The sequence below is a fragment of the Nomascus leucogenys genome, chromosome 6 (assembly GCF_006542625.1).
Source record: "Nomascus leucogenys isolate Asia chromosome 6, Asia_NLE_v1, whole genome shotgun sequence".
Classification (NCBI taxonomy): domain Eukaryota; kingdom Metazoa; phylum Chordata; class Mammalia; order Primates; family Hylobatidae; genus Nomascus; species Nomascus leucogenys.
This window is the reverse complement of record NC_044386.1, coordinates 38,909,447-38,934,788: the sequence shown is the minus strand read 5'-3', so window position 1 is coordinate 38,934,788 and position 25,342 is coordinate 38,909,447.

Here is a 25,342-nt window from a genome sequence, read left to right as displayed (position 1 = left end):
CTTTTTAATGTAGGTGTTTATTGCTATAAACCTTCCTCTTTGCACTGTTTCTGCTGTGGTATCCCGCAAATTTTGTTATATTGTGCTTTCATTTTCATTTGTTTCAAGCAAATTTTTAAAATTTTCATCAACTTCTTCATTAACCCATTGGTCATTCAGAGCACGTTTAATTTTAATGCTTTTGTATAGTTTCTATATTTCCCTTTGGTAATAATTTCTACTTTTATTCCCTTGTGGTCTGAGAAGGTACTTGACATGACTTTAACTGTTTTTCAAGAGAAACAATTCTTTTGATTCCCAATGAATAATCAGGGCCCTACAGATACTCACTTTAAGTCCAAACATGATTTTTGTTTAATTTGGTTGAGGTTATTGCCACGCTCACTTGCATAAGTTTTTAGAGAACAACATTTTATAAGAAAAGAAGTACGGACAACTTTCTTCTAATCTTTCAAATTATTCATAATTCTTCAGTTATCACCAAAAATGGGTCTGGAATAAACATTTCAATTTGTTTGCTTCTTTCTTTTTTAATAATTTCAACTTTTATTTTAAATTCAGGGGATACATGTGAAGATTTGTTACATGGGTATATTACATGACATTGAAGTTTGGGGTACAAATTATTCCATCACCCAAGCAGTGAGCATAGTACCCAATAGGTAGTGTTTCAGCCCTTGCTTCCTCCCAATTTCCTCCCTCTAGTTAGTCCCCAGTGTCTAACCAAATACTGCTTATTTTCATTTATAAGTGGGAGCTAAACATTGGGACATATAATTTCAATGTTTTACAAATTTGAAACTTGTTTTGTAGCTAAAATGTGGTAGTCTATCTTGCAGAATGTTTCACGTGCTGATGAGAAGAATGTATATTCTGTAGCTGTTGGATAAAGTGTTCTGTAGATGTCTGTTAATGTCCTTTGGTCTAAAGTCCAGTTTTAATCCAATGTTTCTTTGGTTTTCTTTCTAAATTATCTATCTAGTGCTGAGAGTGGGGTGTTGAAGCCCTCAACTATTGTTGTATTACAGTTTAATCTCTCTCTCTTTAAATCTAGTAATATTTGCTTTGTATATTTGGGTTCTCCAGTTACAGGCGCATATATATTTAGAATTGTTCTATCCTCTTGCTAGATTATTTAGATTACTTTATCATTATATAACAACCCTCTTTGTCTCCTTTCACTGTTTGTTGACTTAGACTCTGTTGTACCTGACATAAGTATAACAACTCCTGCTCATGTTTGGTTTCCATTTGCATGGAATATCTTTTTCTATTCCTTAATTTTCAATCTATATGTGTCTTTACAGGTGAAGTGAGTTTCTCTCAAGCAGCATACAGGTGAATAATTTTTTAAAATCCATTTAGACATGCTATATTTTAACTGAAAAATTTAACCTATTTAAATTCAAGGTTGTTATTTATATGTGAGGATTAGTTCCTGTCGTATTGTTAATTGTTTTCTGATTTTTTTTTTAATATCCTTTGGGTTTTTTTCTCTCTCTCTCTTTTATTGTTATTATTGCAGTTTGGTGGTTTTCTATTGTCATAACATTTGAGTCCTTTCTCTTCCTCATTTGTGTGTTTGCTTTACCAATTAGTTTTATTCTTTTGTGTGTTTGCATGGTGGAAAATATTACCCTTTCACTTCCAGGTTTAGGGCTGCCTTAAGCATTTTTTGTAGGGTTGGTCTAGTGATAGTGATGAGTTCCTTCAGTTTTTGCTTATCTGGGAAATACTTTATTTCTCTCGACTTATATAGAATAACTTTGTTGGCTATAGAATTCTTGCCTTCCGGTTTGTTTGTTTGCTTGTTTGTTTGTTTTTCAGTACTTTGAATACATTATCCCACTCTCTTCTAGCCTGTAAAGTTTCTGCTGAGAAATCTGTTCTTAGTCTGATGGGAGTTTTCTTATATGTGACTAAATGTTATCCTCATTCTGTTTTTAGAATTCTCTGTCTTTGATTTTTGATAGTTTGACCATGATATGCCAAGAAGATCTTTTTGGGTTGTATCTATTTGGGGATCTCTGAGCTTCCTGTATTTAGATGTATAAATCTCACTTGACTTGGGAAGACTTCAGCTATTATTTTGTTAAATAAACTTATTCTATGTTGTTGGCCTTCTCTTCATTTACTAGAACACCCAAAATTCAAATATTTGATTGCTCTCTGGTGTCTTATATGTCATGTAGAATTTGTTCTTTTTTTTTTCTTTTTTCTTTGTCTGCCTGGCTTGTTTCAAAAGACTTCTCTTCAAGTTATGAAATTCTTTCTTCTGCTTGATCTAGTCTATCGTGGAAGCCCTCAAATATATTTTTACTTTACATATTGAATTCTTCAGTTCCAGGATTTATGTTTGGTTCTTCTTCATTATATCCCATCATTTTGGTGAATTTCTCATTCATATCCTGAATTACTTTTCTAATTTCTTTGTATTGCTTATCTTTGTTGTCTTATATCTTACTGAACTTCACTATCATTATTTCAAAAATTTTCCAGCATTTTATAACTTTTTTTCCAATTGGAATCTGTTGTTGAATAATTATTGTGATCCTATGGAGCTGTCCTTGCTTTGTGTTTCTGGGGTCCTTACGTTAGTATCTGTACATCTGGTGTAACAGTTGCCTCTTCCAATTTTTGGACTGACTTTTGTAGGGGAAGACTTTTTCCTGAAGATGTGTCTATGGCAATGGTTGAGAAGGATACTTTCACTTTGATTCTGGGTGCATGCAATAGTGTAGGCTCCATATGATTTCTTCGGCTGTGAACAGCATCAATGGTGCCTGATTTCCTCAGTGGCTGGACTATAGTTGTTAGTGAAGGCTGAGATGAGGCTTTGGCATAGACAGGGATGCCTCATCAGCCAGTCCTGGGCCCTGGTGGTGACAGTGGTAGATGGGCTAAGTGTTCTTGTCCTTGGACACCCAAGCAGCATATGTGGGCATCCATGATAGCAGGTCCAGGTGGGCTGATTCATGGTCCCCTACATGGCTTGCTCAGGTGCCAGTAGTGGCAGTGGTTGACCAGATGAGTGAGCACCTCCTCAGAGCCCTGGCAGTGCGTGTGGTAGAGACAATGGGAATAGTGGTGACAGGACAATCCTTGGGCTCCCAGGTAGCACTGCTTAATGTTAACAGTGGCCAAAATGGGCTAGGTGAGCCAGGCTTCAGGCACCTGGGTGGCATGTGCAGGGAGGTCCTGTGGTGCTGTTGGAGGCAGGCTGGATTGACACATCTTCAGGTCTTTCAGAGGAGTGCACAAATGCCAGAGGCAGTAGACTAAGCAGAGTGATCCCCAGTTTCACAAGCAGCGTGCTCAGGCTTAGGGAGGGGAGAGTAGTGTCAGGCTTGGCATGCCTGGTGTCAGACCTCCCAGTGATCCACACAAGTGCAAGCTGTAGTAGGCGGAGCAGGGTGATCCCTGGTGATATTTGAGAAGAGCCAGTGCTATGGCTTGGATATTTGCCCCCCAAAAGCGCCTGTTGAAATTTCATCCCGATGTTGGAGGTGGGGCCTACTGGGAGATGTTTGGGTCATAGGGTCGAACTCCTCATGAAGGGCTTGGTGCCATTCTTGAGGGAGTGAGTAAATTCTTACATTGAGTTCCTGCAAGAACTGGTTGTTGAAAGGAGCCTGGTGCTTCCTCCTCTCTTTTCTTTGTCCCTCTTATTTTGCCTGCTCCCCTGGAAGCAGTCTGAAGGTCTTACCAGATGCAGATGTCAGCACCATGCTTCTTGTTAAGCCTGCAGAACCATGAGCCAAATAAACTTCGTTTCTTTAGAAATTACCCAGTCTCAGGTATTCCTTTAGGGTACAGCCTGTCTTCAGGGCCTGTGCTAACACAGGGGAAAAGTGGCCCTACTGCTGATGGAAGTAGGGTTGCTGTCAACCGCCCCAGGCAGGCAGGAAGTCCTCAGGCTCAGGGCATTAAGTGTTTCAGCCCTTAGTGGCAGCATCAGTAGCAGCAGCCGCAGTGTGCAGGGAGAGCCTGAACTCAGGATGCATGCTAGAGCACTGAGGCCGTGCTGCTGGTGGAGGTGGGGTTGCTATAAGCAGTCTCAGGCAGGCAGCTCTCAGGCTCAGGAGAATGCATGCTTCTCTCCCTGTGGCAGCACTGACCACAGTGCATTTTTAGTTTTTTAAAAAAACATTATATTGTTTCCATAATGACTTTATCAATTTACATTCCTACCAATAGAACACAAGAATTCCAATTTTTCCACGTCCTTGTCAATACTTGTTATCTTTTGTTTTTAGATCATTGCCAGCCTAACACGTGTGAGGTGATATCTTACTGTGGTTGTGATTTACTTTTCTCTGATGATTAGTGATGTTGAACATCTTTTCATACACCTGACATCTCCTTCAAAGAAATGTCTATTTACTTGTTTTGACCATTTTAAAATCAGATTATTTATATTTTGCTACTGAGATATAGTAGTTCCTTATATATTTTGGATACTAACTCCTAACTCCTAATACAATATGTAGTTTTTTTTTTTTTTAGATGGAGTCTCACACTGTCACCTGGGCTAGAGTGCAGTGGCACAATCTCGGCTCACTGCAACCTCTGCCTCCCAGGTTCAAGTGATTCTCCTGCCTCAGCCTCCTGAGCAGCTGGGATTACAGCTGCCTGCCACCATGCCCAGCTAATGTTTTGTATTTGTAGTAGAGACAGTGTTTCACCATGTTGGCCAGGCTGGTCTCGAACTCCTGACCTCGTGATTCACGCCCCCCTGCCACCCCCCAGCCTCCCAAAGTGCTGGGAATATTTTCTCCTGTAGATTGCCTTTTCACCTATTGACTGTTTGCTTTGTAATGCAGAGGCTTTATAGTTTCATGTAGCCCCTCTTGTCTATTTTTGCTATGGTTTTCTGCACTTTTGGTGTCATATTCAAGAAATCATTGCCAAGGCCAATGTGATAAAACTTTACCCCTATGTTTTCTTTCAAGAGTTTTACAATTTCAGGTTTTATATTTACATTTTTAATCCATTTAGAGATTGGCTGTACAACTTTGTGCCTAAACTTAATTTAAAAAAGAATTACTAAATATGTGTATGTGTATATATTTTAATTTATAATATCTAATTTTTATATTGATTACAACTTGAAACACTTTAGATGTATTAGGTTACATAACATCTTATTAAGAAAAATAATTGAGCTTTTACCATGTTCTTCCAGTAGTTCTGCTGCCCTTTTCCGTTGAAATTTTTCTTTGCCTTAGAGAAATGGCAGATTGGACCTTAAGAATTTGGGCTTAATATGTTTGCATTATATTTTTGTTTATTTGTGTTGAAGAGTGTGATGCTAGTTCAGGAACCATTTTCAGTCTCAGAGCAAGCATTGCTAACATCACAGTGTTTCTCTTTTACAGTAGCGAAATTCTTAAACACCAAATACATTTTACTTCCCTTTAATAACCTGTCGGTTTTGTTTTGTTTTCATCTCAAAGAAAGATGTTTATTTCATAAGGAGAATCTTCTCTGAAAAGCTAAGAAATACATTCAAGCCTCCTAAATTGTGACAAAATAGGAAGATACCCAGAAATCAATTGCTTATCAAATTCATTAAATTAGCACTTTTTAAACAAATGTGGGTGGGTTAGACAAACCTTACTAACCAGGAACTGTGTGTTCAGAAGACCACCACATTGACCTAACAGAAATACATGAACATATTCTCAAACATTATTCAAATGTTAAAGACAGCAATAGAAAATTCCATTTTGGCTTGGATTCAAGGTTGTTGATATGCCAGAAGTACCTTATTACTAACTAGTTTTAGCTATTAAGCTTTCTCATAATGTGAATTCAAAAGGATTTTAAAAAGATAAAATGAAGTAATAGGGTAAAACCTTCCATGAAAGTAAGAAAATGAAAACATTTAGGATTTCTCTGACCCTAAAACTTAGCTGTGCTTGCAACTATTACCAGGTATCCTTTCTAGACTGGTAAACAGGAAGGTGTAATCTGCATTTCAGAAGGATGTCACAGACTTTTCTAAACATTCACACACTAAATAAAAACTACATGGAAGATCTATCATGTAATAAAATCTAATTTAAAGTCTTGAGATGTAACATTCAAACATGCTCCCTCTCTTCACATACACACACACACACACAGATTTTTTTTTCCTCATCTTCACATCTGACAAACTTTTCTTGTCCTCCAGGCTAAACACTCTTCCCCTCTTGATCAGTATCATTTCTAGTCTGAATCAAGCCTTCACCTGTTCTTCCTGAATGCGGTATTATCAAATATTTGGCTAAATGTGCTTCTAACCAAAATGATTCATGTTCTCATAGCAATATTTTCACCTAGTGTCCTTTCTTTCCCTCATCCCCAATTTGGTTTTTAAAATCCAACAGTGTCCCTTAATTATACGAAACTACTGTGATACTATTATAAAGTCAATCAGACTGTGGCATTTGCTGTTTCAAAGCATTATTGGTTACAGAGACAATCTGTTAGGAAAACTGGGCAGAAGGGAGATGGAGAATGAACACTTTTAGCAAGTGAACATGGGCTGAAAATGTAAGTGCAAATAATCCCGATGTTTAGCCCATGAAACAGTGTTATTATCCATTTTCTATTTTGGAGCTCCAAGCTAAGATCACTCAATGATGCCTACAACATAGTCTTTAAATTTAGTTAAAGTTTGAGGTCTTTTTTAGAACAGAGGCTGTGAGGGGTACCTATGTATTCTGAGCACATATCAGTGGCCTCCATCTACTGTATATATTCTAAGATACCATTGTTTAAAAATGTACTCTTATATACCACTAAGAAAGAAAAAACATAACTACCAATTAAACAAATGATTTCATCCTAGTATAAGGGCTGCGTGAGACTTAGATTTTTCATTCATTGCTCGTGTCAAATGAAGTAAGTTGGCTAAATGATTTCTAAAACATCTTAACATCCAGATGCCATAAACTGGAAGGTGCATCTTTATTTCAGAAATGCTAAAATCTGGAAAAGATGTACAATTTAGACTGCAGAAAATGAGAGATGGTGTTTAACAACTCTCATATTTACTGCTGCTCCTAACAATGGTGATGATTATATTCAAAATCATGACCAAAACGATCACCCCAGTTACATTTTCCATTAGGTGTGTGGCTATTCAACTAACGTCCATCTATATAACTTGACTGTAAGCTCCATGAGAACGGTAACTATATCTGCTTTTCATATCATTTTCCTCAGCTTGTAGCTGAGTTAGAGTTCTGTAAATGTTAATTGCCTATTGATGGAAGTGATAAGGGAATGATAATGATGATGAGGTGGAAAAAGTGCCAGCCACATATATAAGAGCAGCCTGGGTAATTTTTAAATGAGACTTTGGCAGGTAGACTTTTCCTTCAGTCAATTTGTGGCATGTATTCTCTAGAATGCCAAGGTTATATCCAATAAAGCCACCGATAAACTGTAATGGTAAAAAATTTTTAAGTAAATTTAATTGAGATAGAAAAATTCATAAACCAGATAAATGTATTAAATACTGTAAAGCTCTAGGTTAAATTTATATCAATGACTTATCAAGGTAAATCTTCTTTAAAATTTGCCCTCACTGGGGATGAGAGCATAAATGAAAAGTAAATAGAAACACAATTTTTAAGTGTGACAGCATCTAAAATAGATTTGAGAGTTTGAGTCATATCCATGAATATAACTGTATAAGTGTATCAGATTTTGCTTTAAAACCACAATGGTAATTTATTTTATATGAAACAACACTTTTACAGTGTGTTAAAAGTAAAGTTTATCACTCGTTTTGGAAAACACCTATCAATGGGATCTGATTCAGCATCATTAAAAGGCATGTTCCATGAGATTAGAGACTTGGTCTCGTTGGTGGCCATATCCCCAGCACTTACAGCTATATTTAACAAATAGTAAGTGCTCGATATATATCTATTGAGTAAGTGAATTAATAAGTTTTAATTATGCTGAAACTCCTTCTGCCATCCACACAGTGGTTAAAAAATTGTAATGGAGGAATCCTGGTGCCTATGATCTGGTGTAAGGAAGATTTAGGAAGCCTGAATTTGAATCTTGGTTCTTCTGTTAGTTCATTCTCAGGCTAATCACAGGATATCCTTGGGCCTCAGTTTCCTCATCTGCAAAGTAGAGGTGGTTCCAGGGTAATCTTTCTTGAATCTAATTAATAGATAAACCATGTGTTAGACATTATAGGCTAAGTTATAATGTAATACTAAATTTATTTACAAACTTTAGAACATTAACACAAGATTTTGTTTCTCATTTATGTTTCATGTCCATTGGGGATTTCTATGGGTCTGAGCTCCATATAGTTACTTAAGGACCCATGATGATGGAGGTTCCACCATCTCATAGATAAAACTGTAACCTGTATATTCCTAATTATTGCAGCAGAAATAGAAAGATTGGAAATATATGCATTTCATAGGCTAGAAATAGTCACATATCTCAGCTTAACTAAAGGGAGAAAAAAAATAAGGATAAGTGGTGGAATCTGTTGCTGTCCTAAATTTCACTATGAGGCTGGTGAGCTCATCCATTGGCTGCTGTAGATGTTAGTTGCAAGAGCTCATAGCTGTCCCCCTTTTCTCAGAATTGCCTCCAGCTAAATGGAAATGATTTGCCTGGCAGGTTTTCCCCATTGCCCAGGGACAACACACTATGACTAACTAACATTGGCATACAGAAGTCAGGCCCTTTGATTCAAAGTGAGACCAACTCTATGGTGAAAGTCATGCTCGAGTTCCCCGTGGAATCAAGCTGAAGGTAGATTCCAGCTGAGGCTGGATCCATGATTAGCTTTCCCCACCTACCCTTGTCAGCTTTTCTCATTCCAGTTTTTCCTGGAAGTACTCCATCAGTAAATCACTTGCACACAAATCTTTACCTCAGGCTCTGCTTCTAGGAAACTCAATCTGGAGAACCCAAACTAAAAGAGTGTGTACCATAATTGGTCCTAGGAAGCTTACTCTAAGGATGGGCTTCTGGGGGTGTATTAGTCTGTTCTCACACTGCTAGTAAAGACATACCTGAGGCTGGGTAACTATACAGGAAAGAGGTTTAATGGACTCACAGTTCCACATGGCTGGGGAGGCCTCACAATCATGGCAGAATGCAAGGAAGAGCAAGTCACATCTTACATGGATGACAGCAGGCAAAGAGACAGCTTGTGCAGGGAAACTCCCCCTCATGAAACTATCAGATCTCTTGAGACTTATTTACTATCAAGAGAACAGCACAGGAAAAACCCACCCCCGTGATGCAATTACCTCCCACTGGTTCGCGCCACCACCCTCCCCCCGACCCTCCACCACAGCATGTGAGAATTGTAAGAGCTATTAATTCAAGATGAGATTTGGGTGGGGACACAGCCAAACCATATCAGGGGATAAGATCATTGACAGCTGTATAGTAATTAATACCCCAGCCTCAATGGCAGGTGGAGAATTGCCAGACCCTGGCATCTTCAGTGATCCAATCACTAAGGCTTTCACCTGTGGTGAATTGGAGTGGAATGCAGGTAGAATAGCATTCACCTATAGGTGTATCTGGCTTTTGAGATATACTGAGGAAATAGTAGCTATAAAGACTTTTGGAAACATTTCAGTGCTGCTAAGTGCAACTGATAGATTAAAGAGAGGAAATGGCTGGCTCAGATCTATTAATTATTTATATAAAATAAAATGTGAGAATTGGAGGTCTCTTTTGCAGCATTTAAAGATAATTCCATCTCTTTCAGCCAAGGGAAGACAGAGCTAAACACTAGGCACAATACTTCTCATAAGAGTGTCAGAATATCAAAGATGGCTGAATTCTCAGGCTATGCAAGGCTCCTATGCAGCATTCTGGGCTCTGATAAGGAAGAAGTTGAAACCTGAGGTAGGAATACCTGGATAGATGCACCAAAATCTTGAACCTTCAGATTTTTTGCAACCTCTAGGCTCGTAGAATGTGTGCACTAATTTTTGCTAGAAAATACAAGCCTTCATCTTGTTTGAAGACATTCCAGAGACTTTACCTGAGGTATGTGCCTAATAAGACAATGCTTGCCCTTCTCAACATCTGCTCCCACCTTTCCTAGTGACCACAGGACCCATAAGTAGGATGAAATTTCCACATTATGTGACAAGGCAGAGATTTAAAGGTACCTAAGATCATTTACTTGAATAGTTGTACTAGGACAGGGAAATACTAAGATCTTTAGAAATCTGTTGAATACAGCATTTACTTTGACATTGGTACCAGAAGGCACAAGGAACTACTATGGCCCCTACTGCAGTAAGAACATATGTTACTCTGTGATATGGTTTGGCTCTGTACCCAAATTTCATGTTGAATTGTAATTCCCAATGTTGGGGGAGGGACTTGGTGGGAGGTGATTGGATGATGGAGGTGGATTTCCCCCTTGCTGTTCCCATGATAGTGAGTGAGTTCTCATGAGATATGGTTGTTTAAAAGTGTGTAGCACTTCCCTCTTGGTTCTCTCTCTCCTGCTGTGCCATGGTAAGATGTGCTTGTTTCCCCTTTGCCTTCTGCCATGATTGTAATTTTTCTGAGGCCTCCCAGCCATGCTTTCCATATAGCCTGTGGAACTGTAACATCAATTCAACTTCTTTTCTTTATAAATTACCCAGTCTCAGGTAATTCTCTGATAATCAACAGAGCCCTTGTTCAGGTCTATTTCATATTTCTACCCAGCTGTTATTTTTCTGGTTTCTGAACATATAATCAGAATAAATATCCTTAACCATTGGCAGAATTCTCATATTGGTGCCATAACCTATAGAGTAATAGCATTTATTGTGGGTGACATAGTTTTGATATGTGTCCCTCCCTAAATCTCATGTTGAAATGTAATTCCCAATGTTGGAGGGGGGCCTGGTGGGAGGTGATTGGATAATGGGGGCAGATTTCTCATGAATGGTTTAGCACTATCTCATTGGTGTTGTCCTCCTGTTGGTGAGAGAGGTCTCATGAGATCTGGTTGCTTAAAAGTGAAGCAAAAAGGGTGGTGGGGAGGGGAAAAAGCTAATCATGGATCCAGTTTCAGCTGGTCTACCTTCACCTTCACTTTTTGCACCTCTCCCCACTTTTTTTCCTGCTCTGGCCATGTGACATGCCTCGTCACTCTTTACCTTCCAACATAATTGCAAGTTTCCTGAGGCCTCCCTAGAAGCTGAGCAGATGCCAGCCTCATGCTTCCTGTACATCCTGCAGAAACTTAAGCCAATTAAAATTCATTTGTTTATAAATTACTCAGTCTCAGATATTTCTTTAAAACAATGTGAGAGTGAACTAATACAGTGGGAAAGGCCAACATGCAGGGGTGATGATCCCTGTCATTTCCATCACTTACTTCACCAGTGTAGTTCCTGCAAAAATTCTATAGATCAAAACATAACAAAGGACTACTGGAGTTTAACCAACTGTAGCCCAACTGCAGTTGCTATGCCAGTTGTGATATATTTACCAGACCACATTAACACAAATTCTTATTATGTAGTATATGCCCGCTGATCTGAGAAAGCGTTCTTTTCCATACCTACCAGAATAAAAGAAAAAAGGATCCCCGATTTTATTTAAATCTGGTAGTACAGAAAAAAAAGCCTGAGGTTTGTTCAAAGGTGGATTGTCTTGGTATGTGGGTACAAGCTGAAAATGAACGGCTATTATGCCACATTCCACCCAGGGATGGCGCTGAAGATAGTGATGAGTGAAAATCTTCCACTGGAAGGAACTTAAGCACTGCGTCTTGTCATTTACTTTGAGAAGACAAAGAAGTATTTTACAGTAAGGGTAAAAATTGACTCATGAAAATTATAAATAGCTTGTATGGTTGGTTAGAGACCTGAAAGGAAAAATATTAGGTTAGGGACAAGAACGTCTGAGAAAGAAGCATTGGGATGGAACTGTGAAAGTGAATACAATACATAATGATCTTTGTGTCATAAGTCATTGCTCACAAGAGGGCATTCATCATGGAAGAGAAACTAAATTATAAAGTTGACAAAAGGACTTGGCCAGTAGATGGCAGCCAGCGTCTGTTCTTGCCAACTCTGCTTGTGCAATGGGCTCTAGAATAGAGAAGCAATTCTAGTTGAGGTAAGAGCCATGTAAGGACCCAAACAGCATGGGTTCCCTCTCATGACAGCTGACCAGCTGCTGCCACCATTGAATGTCCAATATGCTAGCAACAGATAGCAACAGTGAGAACACAGTATCATTCTTCAAAGAGACCCATAAGTCATTTGGTCGCAAGTTGATTACCCAGAACCCCTTCTGCATTGCAAGGAGCAATACTTCATCCAGACTGTCAATCAAATGCCAGTCCCTGACCACACTGCCCAACTATCACCACTCCAAGGGCCCAGAGTTTCTCATGTATGATTTCACACAAATAGCATTGCCATAAAGATAAAATTTATGGCAAAAGATGTTCAGTGGCAGCATATAGCCATGGGATCTATTTGTTGATCCCACCATACACTAAGTCACTCAGAAGCTTATGCCTTGATAGGGTAGTGGGAAGTCTTTAGTGCTTAATTGAAGCTCCATCTCAAAGAAGTCACTTTGCAAGGATGCAGTATATGCCTTATCCTTCAGGATGAAGTATTTACCCTAAACCAACGACACTAAATAGTGCTATGTCTACAGTAAGTAGAATGCAAGAAAACCAAAGGGTGAAAGTAAGAGTGGTTCTACTCATCATTCCTCCCAGACACCCACTCAGGAAATTTTTGTTTCCTTGCTCCTGCTTTCAGGCTCTACTTGTCCTGGTTTTCTAAGAGTGGATTCTTCTATCAGGAGGCACGGAAAATCCCAGTAAAGCTCTGGCTGATTCCTGATTACTTTAGGCTCCTCAAAACTGTAGGCCATCAGACAAAAAATAGTTTCTCAACTGGCAGGGGTAATTGATCCTGCTCAGCAGGAAGAGGTAGAGCTACTGCCATCTAATGCAAGCAAGGTAATTCGCTGGACTATTCTTTGTATTTCCATGACCAATTTCACTATAATGAGCAGCTCTAGTAACCATAAACTGGTAAAGGCATGATAACCAGAGCCTCAGATGCCACAAGAGAAGCCAATTAGTCCAGCAGAGGTGCTAGCCAAGGGAGAGGGCAGTCGAGAACCGGAGGTAGAGGAGATAGATAATGACTATCTGAGAACCAGTCAATTGCAGCAGCAAGAGATATCGTTTATCTAAATAATCTCCTTGTAAGTTTTCCCAGAAAATTTACCTTTCAGAAACCTGGAAAATCTGTGCCTAGATGGAGTTAACTTAATCTGAGAGGCAGGTGGATCTCAGAATTGCAAGGTGGATACTACAAGAGGCCTTATTGTTGCTCTGCCCAGATTCACCATACTAAACGGGAACACCTATCCCCAGTTCCCATGCCTTAGCAGCTGTAAGAGGCTCACAGTCATTTCCCTTCTTTTAATGGGAACCTCTATAATCACCCCAGCCTGCAACCCCTGCTGACATTGGGAAAACTGTGGTGGAATTCATGTTCTGTAGCTTCCGGTGGACCAGATTGGTTCCAGCTGGTCTCCAGCAGAGACCACATCCTTGCTTACCTCCTCCCCCTGCTCCATCATTCTCTTTTCACTCCCCCTCTCCTGAAATCACTTCCTCAATAAATCCTTTGCACGAGAATCCAGTTTTATGTCTCTGTTTGTAGGAAAGCCCGTCTACAACAGGGAGTAAATGAATCGTTGGTAGACAAGCCTTTCTCAGCTACAGATGCCTTTAAAAGGAAAACATTTCTTCCAGACTCTTGTTGTTGACCAAAATCACTTGTATTTTAATATTAATGAAAGATACTCCATTTAAAAGTGTTTGTAGATTCGTTATGTGATTAGCTCTAATAAAACTATAAAAGCAAAGCAAACTTATGAACTAAATTAACCAATGCCAAAATAAAATTTAAATTTACAACATTAATGTGACACATTTGTTTTATTTCTGGAGCTAGATGACTGATGTTGAATTAAAAAACAAAAAGATATAGCCCAAGGCTTGTTTCTGTATTTAGTCTGTTCCTGTATTTTATCTTCAACTATACAAATTCAGAGCATACTGTTGGTGTTGTTTAAGTATGTTATATACAAAATGTCATTAATAACGTCAAGGCTTTTTTTGGCCAGTATAGGACTATCAGCTCTCATTCTTAACTAAAACTCAGCTGGCAGACAATTCTCTAATGGCAGTAGTAGTAAGTTTTTACTTGATAATATTTTAAATCTTTCTCTGTTACTTGGTAATAAGCATTGTAGATTTATTGAAATATGTATTAAATGGTATCTAGATAATATTTTACTGAACTCAGAACAGAAATATTTTTCATCAGAGGTATCTTCCTTCTCCATACTTAACTGCTAATTAATTGTTGCAAGTTAATAACGTGCAAAACCAAATTCATGCAAGGTACCTGTTTGCATTGGAAATATGGGTTTAGTGTGGTATATCTGTTTTGTGTGCCTCATAAAGATTCAGTGCTCCTACTAATTTTATCAGTTTAATCTTCTATGCCACATTTATTAATGGCATGCACTGTGATATCATTTAAGATTTCTTGGCTGAGCATACTGTCAAAAACAGAAATGCAAATATGACCACTGAAACTAATGATCTTTATAGAAGGCCCTCTCATAGTCCCCAATATGCTTATATTATACTAGATGTGATCAACAAAATGAAAATAGTTTAAAACTTCTTTTAGAAAATTCATATACCCTATGATGTTATACTAAACACACTAGCCCCCTCAGTTTACATACTATATTTGGGAGGAATTGCACTAAAAGGATTCTGAAATTATTTCTATTGTAAAATTATATAAATTTTGTCAGTTTCAGAGATTGCCATAGTTGTGGTGGTTTATCTCAAAAATTAAAAAAAATGGCTTAACAATTAACCTTTTCCCACTGGAATACACTGCCTTTGCTTAATCAGCGAATTGAAACAATTACTGGTTTTCTCTCAGAGTTCAGCCCCTACTTTAGGAGGCTTATTCTACACTGGACTTTAAGGTTTTCTTTTATTTTTTAAGTAGTAAAATTCTATGAATGAAACCTACTCATGATTTAAAGTGATAAAATAACATTTCTTTATTTAAGAAAATTGTCTCTTTTGAGCTAAACATCAATGACACCAATTCATGTTAACTAACAATAAAAAAAAAATAAAGAATAAATCCTCTCCATCTCAAGTGCCTCTTTGAATGGATGACTTGGATACAAATAAAGTGGCTGTTCCAACTTGATGTTTGTGAAGAATGAATCTTAATCAAATGCCTTTAAAAAAAACCAGCAAAAATTAATTGGCTCAAAGGATAGGATAGCTGCCAACAGGCAATTTCTGTATCTCTGTGTTAATTGCCTTCTCTGAAACATGAAAGCGAATTCAGATAAAGAGAACATTGTGGAAATGAATTATTTTGATATTTTTACATAATCTCATAGTAAACTTGTGCACAGCTGCAAGCCACCCTTTGCAATCTCTTTAAAAGCTTTTGTTCATCAAATTATCTATGCCTCAAACCTATGTGTTTTAGGCATTTGCTGTATCTAACCTCTCATTTGTGATTTCAGGGGCACAAGTATTATTGAGGTTATATCAGCTTGCTTTAATCACAGGGAAGGATCACTGTGTAAATGAATAGCATAACATGTAAAATACCTAGGATAATGTCAGTTATATAATGGGCTACCTACTTAAGAACAAAAATTGTATTTTCTCTCTTGAAATAATTCATCCTAGGAGAGTTAGGAGCCAGTGTTGCCAAACACCATTCCACAACTGGAACAGAAGTCTCCTTATTATTTCTCATGGGCAAGTATGTGATTAACCTATCCTCCCTTTGTCTCCAAATCCAATGACTTAAGCCCTCACCAAATGTTGGGCATTCCAAATGTAAAACAAGGAAAGTGTAATTTCCATGCTGGGCTTTTATGAGGATAAAATAACCCTAACAAGTATATGGAAGAATTTTATAGGAAATAAAATTTTATTATCATTATTCATTAATATTATTTTGCTTTGGGATAGAAATTATATGACTATCTTTAAGAAGAAATGGCTTTATGCACATGTCCTGTTCATAACTCATTAGAACATGGAGGATTTTCTGATTGAAGGGAATTATGATATCTGCTTCAGTAACTGTGGAACTGTAACAGGAGTGTCGCTGTCTGAGACTGTTTTAAGTATCATCCATTTCAAAGGCAGGGGTTATATAATGACTTCTCAGTGTTCCTTAGAACTTACAGTTTGGTAATCTAGAAAATTTTCATTTTTTAAAATCACTGTATTTATCTACTTTCAATATATTGAACATGTAATTCATCAAGAGCCTGCTTTCCATGTATACATATGCCAATATATACTTTATCATTAATGAGTAAGGACATTTTGATGATTGCCATCATGGATAAAGAGATATTTTACCTATAAAATACAAGTGCAATATTAGCAAATTACAACACTGATTTATTTTCAATCAATTACATCATGTATTTTCATCATGCTTTACATTACTTGTTTACATTTCTGATGTTCTCAGGAAATCAAGGTTTTTGAGATCTCAATACATACTTAATATGTATCCTCACTTGCAAAATAAAGATGGCACTGACATTTTCTTCTAGTATTTATGCTCTATTACTTTTAAACTAAATGGGGACCATATATTAATTTTTGTAAGTCAAATACATACTATTTATACTCTTCAGCATCTTTCCACCAGATTTCGTTTTTCCACCAGGCTCCATTAAAGGACATTCTGTTACATAGTAAGAGATGCTCTCTTCTAACACAATTTTAAAGAAAGTCAGAAAAAGAAAAGCAAGACTTGCTCAGCTATGTGTTTTGTAGTTAGACAAAATTTGTGTTTCAAGTTACTAAGAGCAGTAGATATGACGGTGGCACAGATAATCTATTTTGTCTCTGTTCTTTTCAATCTTTGGCCTCTCTGAATACTTAGAACGTCTTTTCAAGATGTGAAAGAGGCATCTTTTTTTTGCAAGGACTATGCCCCAGGGGCCACATCTTCAAGCTACACTTACCTGAAGAGTGTGGCACTCTTCCCATTGCACTAAGCCTCTCAGCTCTAAAATCTATCACATACTCCAGAAGCTAGAAATATAAATTTTTATATTCCTGTTCTATCCATAAACTTCAAGTATCTATTTTTCTTAGAAATGGTTCCATGTCAATGATGGAAGAAAATAAATTTCAAGCTAATCCATTCAACCTCTAGGCTTATAAATCTCTATTTCATATTTCAAAGTTATGTGTCCTATTAATGTGTCAGGATTTGGTGGGTTCTTGGTCTCGCTGACTTCAAGAATGAAGCCACGGACCCTCACGGTGAGTGGTACAGTTCTTAAAGATGGCGTGTCCGGAGTTTGTTCCTTCTGATGTTCGGACGTGTGTGGAGTTTATTGCTTCTGGTGGGTTCGTGGTCTCGCTGACTTCAGGAGTGAAGCTGCAGACCTTTGCAATGAGTGTTACAGCTCTTAAAGGCGGCATGTCTGGAGTCGTTCATTCCTCCTGGTGGGTTCATGGTCTTGCTGGCTTCAGGAGTGAAGCTGCAGACCTTCACAGTGAGTGTTACAGCTCATAAAGGTGGAACAGACCCAAAGAGTGAGCAGCAGCAAGAGTTATTGTGAAGAGTGAAAGAACAAAGGTTTCACCGCGTGGAAGCGGACCCCAGTAGGTTGCCGCTGCTGGCTTGGGTGGCCTGCTTTTATTCCCATATTTGGCCCCACCCACATCCTGCTGATTGGTCCATTTTACAGGGAGTTGATTGGTCTGTTTTACAGAGTGCTGATTGGTCCATTTTGACAGAGTGCTGATTGGTGTGTTTATAAACCTTTAGCTAGACACAGAGTGCTGATTGGTGCATTTACAATTCTTTAGCCAGACAGAAAAGTTCTCCAAGTCCCCACCTGACCCAGAAGCCCAGCTGGCTTCACGTCTCAATCCCCCTTCTAAACAGGACACCCTAACTGCTGTTGGGAATTTGGCCAATGACCACTTAGCTACTTCCTGCTGGATAGGGGCAAAGAAGGGGCCCTGCAGTGGCAGTGTTCTCCAGAGGGCAACTCTTTAGGCCAGTGGAAGGGCCTGTGGGTTGGTCCAGGGGTCCTCGGTAGAAGTTGTTAGTTGAACTCATTTGGGCTTCCATTTGTAAGACCATCTGTAGCTTGATGGCCTTGATTCTAGAGGAAACGAATTTGACAAGAAGTTTAAAGATACAGTGCCCAAAGGTGAGTAACAGCAAGATGGCTGCCACGGGACATAGAAAGGGGAGAAGCCATGTTGCCCAACTCCAGAGGTTGGTATAAGAGTTTGAAAGGCATTGTCTGATTTCAGAAGACTTTTCCTGTAAATGCTGGGCAGCATCTCGTACTATCCCTGACTGGTCAGTGTAAAAACAACACTCTTCCCCTAAGAAGGTGCAGAGTCCTCCTTTCTCAGTAGTGAGGAGGTCTAGGCCTAGGCGGTTTTGGATAGTCACTGCTGCCAAGAATCTATTTGGGATTGTAGAGTAAGGATAGATTTCGTTATTTCTTGTAAACTGTCTGAGAGGCAGATATCAGTTGAAGTTCCATGTAAGAAGAATATGCCTTGGTGGGGTAGAAAGAAATTTACCCTGGCTTTTAAAGGAATAGGGTACACTGTTTTTTCTTTACTGCCTCTCTTTCTGTCTTTCTTTGACTCCTTGTTTGTCTGTCTCTTTCTCTCTGACTCCCTCTTTGTCTCTTCCTCTCTTTCCATCTGACTTTCTGTCTCTCTGTCTCTTCCTCTGTCTCCTTCTCTTTGTCTCTCTGTTTATTCCTCTCTCTCTCTTTCTCTGACTTTCTGTCTCTTTCTCTCATTCCTTTCTGCTGGTCTTTCCCTGCCTCTGCCAGCTGCTTATGCTGCTGTTCTCCCCTCTCCTTCCCCTTTTGATGGCTTCAGCAGTGTAAGACTACCACCTCCTTGGGTTTTTGCGCTGCATGCAATAACCCCATAGTTTCCTTGTGATACTCAATGGGGGTTCCCCCAGAGGTTAGGAACTCCCTTTCTTTCCATATTGCAGCATGGGCATGTAGGATTAGATAAGCATACTTGCTATCTGTATACACATTTATTCTTCTTCCATTTCCCAATTCTAAGGCTCGGGTAAGTGCCACTAGTTCTGCTAACTGGGCGCTGGTCCCTGGGGGAAGAGGCTTACTTTCAAGTACGGTTACATCACTAACTATGGCATAACCTGCCCTTTGTATCTCATGTTCCACAAATGAATTTCCATTGGTATATAGGTTAAGGTCAGGATTAGCTAAGGGGACTTCTAAGAGATCATCTTGGGCGGCATAAGTCTGGACTATAATTTATTGGCAGTCATGCTCGATTGGTTCCCCATCCTCTGGGAGAAAAGTGGCAGGGCTAAGGGCCACACGTGTGTATTTGAAGCACCGGTCCCTCAAGGAGTAGCACCTGGTATCTAAGCAGGCAGTTGTCTGACAGCCATAAACTTCCTTTTGCACCTAGTAAGCCATTTACATCATGAGTAGTCTAGACAGTGAGATCCTTTCCTTGTATTATTTTGATAGCCTCTGACAGTAAGACAGCCACTGCTGCAACTACCCTTAAATAGTGAGGCCAACCTTTTGCTACTACATCAATTTACTTACTTAGGTATGCCACTGGTTGTGGGGTTGTCCCATGAGCCTGTGTAAGGACTCCAAGAGCTATCCCTGCTCTCTCTGTGACGCATAAAGAGAAGTTTTGTCCTGTGGGAAGGCTTAAAGCTGGAGCTTGTACTAGGACCTGCTTTAAGGTTTTGAAGGCTGTTTCTGCCTCTGGTTCCCATTCTACTAGATGAGTATTTGCCCTCTGGGTTTCCTTGATTTGAATATAGAGGGGCCTGGTTCTCTTGCTGTATCTGGGGATCCATAGTCAGCAAAAGCCGGTGATTCCAAGGAACCCCTGCAACTGTTTTAATGTCTTAGGGTGAGGATAAGCCAGTATAGGCTGTATTCGTTCCTTGCTGAGGGCCCTGGTCCCTCTGGCTAAGATTAGGCCTAGATATTTGACCTGCTGTAGGCCAAGCTGGGCCTTCAACCTAGACACCTTGTATCCTTGATTAGCTAGAAAGTTCAAGAAATCTAGAGTAGCCTGCTGGCGTGAGGCTTCCGAACTGGTAGCCAAAAGTAAATCATCCACATACTGAAGGACCAGAGTGCCTGGACTTGAGAAGTGGCCTAGATCCTAGGCCAGTGCCTGACCAAACAGGTAATGGCTATCCCTAAACACTTGGGGCAAGACCATCCACATAAGTTGGGACATGCGGTCTGTGGGATCCTCAAAGGCAAAGAGAAACTGGGAGTCAGAGTGCAGGGGAATACAGAAGAAGGCATGCTTGAGGTCCGGAATCATGAACCATTCTACTTTCTCTGGTATTTGAGAGAGTAGGGTATAGGGTTTGGGTACAACTGGATATAGAGGAATTACTGCCTCATCCATGAGTCTAAAATCTTGCACTAGTCTCCACTGACCATTCAGTTTTTGTACTCATAGAATTGGGGTGTTGCAGGGACTGCTGCATTTCCTTACTAAGCCTTGAGCTTTTAAATGTTTAAAATATCCTGTAATCCTTTATCAGCTTCAGGCCTTAAGGGATATTGCCTTTGATAAGGAAAAGTGATGGGGTCTTTTAGCCTGATTTGGACTAGGCAGGCAGTTTTTGCCCTTCTAAATTGTCCTTCCAGTGCCCAGACTTCAGGGTTGATTCCCTTCTCAAGTAGGGGACAACAAATGGGTAACTTGTTCCCCATATTCATGTAGATAATAGCTTTAGCTTTGGCCAATATATCCTTCCCTAATAAGGGTGTGGGACTTCCAGGCATAACAAGAAACGCATGTGAAAAGAGCAAAGTCTCCCAATTACAACTGAGGAGGTGGGAGAAATACCTGGTTACAGGATGTCCCAGGATTCCTTGGATGGTAACGGATCTTGAGGACAGTAGTCCAGGACAGGAGATTAACACTGAGAAGACCACACCAGTGTCCAGGAGGAAGTCAATTTCCTGGCCCTCAATGGTTAAACAAACCTGGGGCTCAGTGAGGGTGATGACATGAGCTGGTGCTTGCCCCTTGAAGGAATCGGGTCACAGGGAAGTATATTTCCTTAAGGCCTCCCATAGCCACTTGATGAAGGCGGAAAGATTTTCTTCCTTTGCCTGAGTTATGGTGGACATCATTGAATAATTCATGGGCTTTTTCCTAATTCTCCTTAGTCCTTCTAGAACACAAATCAACAGATGTTTATGACTCCAGTCCCCGTAATCTGAGTTAAGGTCCCATGGGGATCCATACTGGGGATGGCTTGCTGACTAGTAGGGAATTTGTCAATTTCTTTGGCTGTCATTCTATCATTTACTTGACTAAGATACCAGGTATCTCCAAACTCTTGGGCTGCAGCTAAAGCCGCATTCTTTTCATTAAAGGCCACAGTTTGATCTAACAGTAGCATGACATCTCTCCAAGTGAGGTCAAAGGTTTGCCCTAGACCCCTTAGGACATCTATGTACCTATCAGGATCATCTGAAAACTTCCCCAGGTCTGCCTTGATCTGCTTTAAATCGACAGGGAGAAGGGGATATGCACTCAGATTAGGCCAAATTCCTCTTCCCTTACAGCTTGAAGGGGACATAACTGATAGCCCGGGTGTTTTTGTGGACCTTTGGAGATTTCTTTGCTTATTTCCTTCTGGGCAGAGGAGATTAGAGGAGGCTTATCATTAATAGGAAGGGGAGCTATAGGGAGGCTAGGGTATGGGGGTAAGCTGAGAGGTCCTCCTGTGGGATGTAAATTGCAAGCTTTGCATTATTTGTGTGTTCTGCTTCAATGAAAAGAAAGCTTGGACATAAGGTATTTCATTCCATTTGCCTTCCCTCTTACAGAAAAGGTCAAGCTGCAGGATAGTATTGTAATTTATTCTTCCTCAGGTGGCCATTTTTCCCCATCAGAGAGAGAATATTGGGGCCAGGACATAGTGCAGAAAAAAATGAGCTGCCTCTTTTTCAGGGTTTGTGGGTCAAATTGGTCCCAATGGCTTAGGATACATTTCAAGGGTGAGCCTGTTGATGTCTGAGTGTTTCTCATCTGAAAGACAAAACCACCTGTGGTTTTTGTTTTGTTTTGTTTCTCCCGCTGCCCAAGAACCCACAATGGTCCCAGGACCCTGCTGATCGGAATAGTTGTGCTCACTGATGCAGCAGCAGAAACAACCCCTGCCCAAGAACCTGCAATGGTCCCTGGACCATGCTGATCAGAATAGTTGTGCTCACCGATGCATCAGCAGAAACACTAGTTTTCCTCCCAGACCACAAGGAAGACCAAGGAAGGTCAGATTTAGTAACACTTACCGATGCATTCTCAAAAACCTGCACCCTTGCCTGTCCTTCTAGATCACAAAGAGGACCGAGAAAAATCGGATTTAGTGGCCCTTACCAATGCATTCTCGAAAACATGTTAGAGTCCTAAGCATTCTCCTGTTAGTATTGGAAACTTACCTGTGTCTTATAAAGATGTTATGCCCCAAAAATGAAGTGGAGGGCCATACTGTGAGGGAGGGAAGGGATCTCCAGGGTTGGAAGAGTGACACCTTTTGTCTTCACTTATATGAATAGGAAGAATACAATTTCTGAGGCTCCCCATATCCCAGCTTCAGGAATAGCTTTTGCTAGGCCTGCTAGTCTGAGGAGGTATCCTAAAATTCCAGATAGTCCCCCCTGTGATGGGGCTTTGGGCAAAAATTATTTATTTCTGATTAGTGAGCCCATGTGCCAAAAGAAGGTAACAGAGTCCTGAAGTTTGTAATAGAAATCATTCTTATAGGAGAAACTAGAAAAGCACCAGAGACAGGGAGTGATCCTTAGAAGTGAGACTAGCCTTGGAGAAGAGAGGCTAGAGGAAGTCTGTCTGGCAGGCATTAGGACCCAGGAGGCAAGGGTCAGGGTAGGTAGATGTGCGAGTCTCACTTGGGTGACATGCCTTTGAGAGTTCCGCTCATGGCCGCAGGGTCAACCAACGTTGTTGGGAACCTGGAGCTGAATGGCTTTACTCTCTGTCGACCCTCGGCCCAGTCCAGAAGTACAGGAAAAGTGGAAGCTAGTTCCAGGCAAACCAATGCTCCCAACTCCGAAGTGTCAGGGGTTGTTAGAGAGCCCTTTCCCAGAAAGCCTGACACCCGTGTCTTTATCTGGCTGCCATGCTAGTTGCTTTTAACTGGCTGACAGGTGCCCAGTATATAGCCCCTGAATTCTAAGGAAAAATAGGACAGAATAGCAAGCAAAAGGGGTCTGATGGTACTCACTACTTGGCAATAGGCAATAGTCTTACCACCTTGGTGATAGGTGATGATCCATTTGTGGTTGCCAAAATGTGTTCAGAATTTGTGGGTTCTTGGTCTCACTGACTTCAAGAATGAAGCCACAGACCCTCGCAGTGAATGGTAGAGTTCTTAAAGATGGTGTGTCTGGAGTGTGTTCCTTCTGATGTTTGGACATGTCTGGAGTTTCTTCTTTCTGGTGGGTTCATGGTCTCAGTGACTTCAGGAGTGAAGCTGCAGACTTTCACAGTGAGTGTTTTACAGCACTTAAAGGTGGCATGTCCAGAGTTGTTTGTTCCTCCTGGTGGGTTCATGGTCTCACTGGCTTCAGGAGTGAAGCTGCAGACCTTCGCAGTGAGTGTTACAGCCCATAAAAGTGGTGCAGACCCAAAGAGTGAGCAGCAGCAAGATTTATTATGAAGAGCGAAAGAACAAAGCTTCCACAGCACGGAAGGGGACATGAGCAGGTTGCTGCTGCTGGCTTGGGTGGCCTGCTTTTATTCCCTTATTTGGCCCCATCCACATCCTGCTGATTGGTCCATTTTAGAGAGAGCTGATTGGCCCATTTTACAGAGTGTTGATTGGTCCATTTTACAGAGTGCTAATTGGTCCGTTTTGACAGAGTGCTGATTGGTATATTTACAAACCTTTAGCTAGACACAGAGTGCTGATTGGTGCATTTACAATCCTTTAGCTAGACAGAAAAGTTCTCCCAGGCCCCATCTGACCCAGAAGCCCAGCTGTCTTCACATCTCATTAATATATGAAATTTGGAGAGTTCTCTATTTCTTATTAGTGAAATTATTCTTAAGAACGTAGATTGGCCATTATTGATTCAATAAATATTTGTTGAATATCTGGTCTGTGCAGGGCCTTTTACTAGGTGCTGGGCATCCAGAGATCAGAGACCCTTCTAGAGTTTTGTGAGAGGTCACAGTGAAGGACACAGGTAAGCACATAGACATTACAATACATTGTCATAAATGTTGTGATAGAGATGAGTAAAAGGGAGTTGCGAAGCACACAAAAAAGACAATTGAACAGAGAGGTAAAGAATCTTAAACAGGGTGTCTTGTAATCTGGATTCTTAGAGATGAGTAGCTGTTATGAAATAAGGCAGGCAGAGAGAGTTGCAAGCACAAAAGCACTGAAAGGGGGAAGAAGAGCTTACAAAATTACAGACAGCACCATGCGTCTTGAACATCATGCTCTAAATTTCAAATTGGAAGAAACGAAATGGTAGCAAATGGAGCAATCTTTAATCAGAGCAGAGAGTGGTTCACCTGAAAACAATACTACAGCTTAAAAATAATGAGTTAAAAATAGACTCCATCACCTTTCTAGAATATTTTTTTAATCCACCAAGTTTGGATAAGAATTTGGGCTTTAAAAAGTAAAAGTAAAAATTGAATACTGTTGTCAGAAATAGTTATAGTACACAAACTTAAGCTTTTATTTTTTAAACAAAGAGGTTTATTTGGCTCATGTTTCTACAGGCTACATGCAAAGCACCTCATGTCAGGTTTCTGCCTAGGCACACAGACTTTCTGATATATCCTCTGAAATCTAGGTGGAAACTGCCACATTTCCACCATTCTTGCATTTTGCAAGCCTACAGACTTAACACCACATGGACGTCACTAAGACTTACTACTTGAGCTCTCCAGTGTGGTGGTCCAAGCAATAGTTGGGGCCTTTTGAGCTGTGGCAAGAGCTGGATCAGCTAGGATGCAAGGAACAGCATCCCAAGGTGGTACACAGCATTCTGAGGTGGTACAGGGAAGTGACGCCCTGGGCCTGTCCCCTGAAACCATTCTGTCTTCCTAGGCCTCTGTACCTGTGGTGGGAGGGGCTGCCTCGAAGATTTCTGAAAAGCTTTCAGGGCTTTTTTTTTACCCCATTGTCTTGACTATTAGCACCTGGCTGTATTTTAGCCATGCCAATCTCTA